Genomic DNA, 3,713 nt, shown 5'->3' on the forward strand with positions numbered 1-3,713 from the left:
GCAAATGGACACCATTCCTCCCGTGTGTGCCTGATTCAGGGCATTTGGGGACAATGGGCCTCTGTGTTTAGGTTCCCCGTTCTCAAATCATCAGAAAGAAGCCCACCTCTGGCTGGGGCAGGGACTCCAGAGACCCCAGCACGCATGGGGACCCTAGGTCTGGCCCCTTTTCACCCAGAGTGGTGGTGGCATGGGGTTCACCTGGCCAGCGGTGTGTCAGAGTTGGGTGGAAGCGGTTTGGGTGTTCTCTGAAGCGCCCGGGTGCAGCGTGGCGTTTGAACAATGTTGTCTCGCAGGATGGATGTGGAAAAGGATTACAGCTGCCTGCCCGCGCAGGAGCAGGGACATCATTGACAAATGTGAGCAGGTCCGGGTCGGGCTGTTCCCCCGAGGGAGGTGGGGCCACCCATCTCCAGCTGTGTCCTGGTTGGAGTGTCCTGGGCTCCCTTCAGATGCAGGCCCAGGACCAGCTGCTGTGAACTTCGTGCCTCCACACCCCTCACCTCTGTCCCCTCACCCTGAATCCCCTCTGAGTCACAGGGACGCTGAGCAGAGGCTCCTGCAGACGTGGGGCCTGATGATATTGACAGCTACAAAGTCACCGATCACCTCAGGATTCCGCAGTGAGTCCTTTGTTCCCACCCTTACCACCAATCTCACCCCAGGGATGGGTTTTGTTTTTAGAAAGGCCTCATTGAGGCAGGACACATCTCCCCAACTCGTGCCAACCTCCTTTCTAGCGTAGAAACTCCTCCCTTGTTAAAGTCCTTTAAATGCTTGTACTGCCTGCTTTGGATTCCTATTGAATTTACACTCCACCTTGTGGTACAGGGACTAATATGGGCTTTTACGACTTCAGCCCAGGTTCGATTCCTGGTCAGGGAACCAGTGCTACTTGTCTTAAATTATTTGCATGACTCTTTACCCTTTGAGGGGTGAACCCAGAAAATCTGCGACAGGTCTCAGTTAATTTAGAAGGTTTATTTTGCCAAGGTTGAGGATGTGCCCATGACAGTCTCAGGAAGTCCTGACAACACGTGCCTAAGGTGGTCGGGACACACCTTGCTTTTTTTTTTTTTTTGAGACAGAGTCTCACACCGTCATCTAGGCTGGAGTACGGTGGTGCAATCTCAGCTCACTGCAACCTCTGCCTCCCAGATATAAGTAATTCTCCTGCCTCAGCCTCCTAAGAAGCTGGGATTACAGGCGCCTGCCACTACGCCCAGAAAATCAAATAATTTTTTGTATTTTTTTTTTTTTTTTGTGAGACGGAGTCTTGCTCTGTCGCCCAGGCTGGAGTGCAGTGGTGTGATCTCAGCTCACTGCAAGCTCCACCTCCCGGGTTCACGCCATTCTCCTGCCTCAGCCTCCTGGGTAGCTGGGACTACAAGCACCCGCCACCACACCAGGCTAATTTTTTGTATTTTTTAGTAGAGATGGGGTTTCACTGTGTTAGCCAAGATGGTCTTGATCTCCTGACCTCATGATCCGCCTGCCTCAGCCTCCCAGAGTGCTGGGATTACATGCGTGAGCCACCGCGCCTGGCTGATTTTTTGTACTTTTAGTAGAGATGGGGTTTCACTATGTTGGCCAGGCTGGTCTCGAACGCCTGACCTCATGATCCACCTGCCTTGGCCTCCCAAAGTGCTGGGATTACAGGTGTGAGCCACCATGCCCGGCCCACAGCTTGCTTTTATACATTTTAAGGAGACATGAGACATCAGTCAATATATGTAAGAAGTACATTAGTTCCATTCAGAAAGGTGGGGACAACTCAAAGCAAATCCCCGCCGCGCAGGGGAGGTAGATGGAAGCTAGGAGATCAGACCCTGTGGGGCACTTGGGGATATCAGGTGGGACAGGCCCCAGGTGCACCCTCAGTGCACTGGGTAGGTCTCAGGATCCTGGCCTGGTAATGTGGTCACTCCCTCGGGGACTGCTGTTGGGACCCGGTCACCCACCCTGGGCCGTACACGTCCTTTCTCAGGCCTGGACATTCTCAGTTCCTGCAGAGAGCACTGCCTCCAGCCCAGGAGGGGCAGCCCTGTTGTGTAGCCCAAGCCCATGCTCTATAGGACCCTAGTGGTCCCTGCCTGCCACACACCCCTCTTCTCCCAGTTCCTGTCCCTTCACAGGCATCAGCCCACAGGGAGACTCTCTTCCTACCTTCCCTGTGTGTCTCCTGGGCTGAGACCAGGGGTGGGGCGGGGAGAGACATGGCTGGTCCTTCCCTAGGACGACTAGGGGAGGAGGAGGACAGCTCCCAGCCCGGCGCAGGTCTTCGGCTCTGCCTGAGTTGCCTTACGATGAGACGAAGCTGCCATCCATCAGTGCCCTGGAGGCAAAGGTAAGACCTGCTTTCTGAAAGGCTGGTCCAGGGACAGAAGGACTCGGCGGGTGGTCAGCAGCCCATGGGCACCGGCGGTGGTGAGTGGGAGAGACAGGCTGTCCCTAGGAGGGGCGGCAGTTCCTGCTGGACCCGACCACAAGACTGTCCCCATGGTGGTTTGACCAAACTGCAAATTAAGAACTGCAGTCATGGCTTGGGGGTTGCTGCCTGCTTGCACTAGGAGCCCACCTGGAGGCTGGTACTTGACCAAAGTCTGGTGTCTGTGGCCTGAGGATGGCATGTCCCAGGTCATGAGGCCAGGTCACGGATGCCTGTTCAGTCAGAAGGTCTCAGTCCCCGGAGCCTACCCTTTCCTGGTTCTTTTTGTGGTTCAGTCCTGTCAGGGTCTCGGAGCCCAGGATACAGCGTCCAAAGGCTGCTCCAGGAAGCCTTGGCAGCTCCACTAAGTTTTCATCATAGTTGACAGCAAAGACGTCGGGAGATGAGAGACACAGAGAAATGACTCAAGATGCTTCAAAACGGGCAGGGATATAGGAGTGGCAAGGAGATGACATGGGGAGGAAGGGCCCCCATGACTGTTCTCTACAGAGTTAGAGGGACGGGCTCCCATGGCTGGGTCCTGGCACTGCCTGCCTCTCAGAGGGTGGGTGACACACTGTCCTCACCTGGGACAGCAGGTCTGGTCACCAGCTCTCCTGTTTGTCCCTGCAAACCTCAACTTGCTGGAGACAGTGTGATGCCAGGGCATGGGCCTGCACTGTCTCTGGGATAGGGACACTCCCTGGCAAACCGAAGGAAGGAATAGGTCAAGATCAGAATTCATAACTCTGAATCGTGGGAGGGAGGCCTGGTCCTAGGTAGACTGCACCTCTCCTGAAAAACCAACAAGTCAAAGGCTGGAGACTTCCAGAATCCTCAGGCTCTGATCCTCCCTGGGGCTGTCCCAGAGCCTGTTTCTCTAGAGTGTTCTGTCGCAAGTTGATTGACAGAGTGTATAAAGGAATTCTCCAGAGGCGTGGGGCCAAGTGTGGTCACACTTCCTGAACATCCAGAAGGTGAAGGCCGAGAACTGGTGGAAATATGAGGTATAACCCTTCCGAAGTCAGCCAGAGCAGGACAAACAGGCCAGGCTGTGACAGGAGCCCAAGCCTCCAGCTGGAGGGAACGCGGAGCCTGGGTTGAAGGTGGAGGGGGCGTGGTCAGATGAACATCCTGGGCAGAGACTGGTGACACCAGCACCAAAGGTGAGCTAAGCTCTAGGAGTAGTTGGATTGTAAGGAACCAAGCCAGAGGAGGAGCTTTCTGTAGAAGGAAACCAACCTTCCTTCTTCCTTCCTTCCTTCCTTCCTTCCTTCCTTCCTTC

The sequence above is a fragment of the Colobus angolensis genome, unplaced genomic scaffold (assembly GCF_000951035.1).
Source record: "Colobus angolensis palliatus isolate OR3802 unplaced genomic scaffold, Cang.pa_1.0 Scaffold66, whole genome shotgun sequence".
Classification (NCBI taxonomy): domain Eukaryota; kingdom Metazoa; phylum Chordata; class Mammalia; order Primates; family Cercopithecidae; genus Colobus; species Colobus angolensis.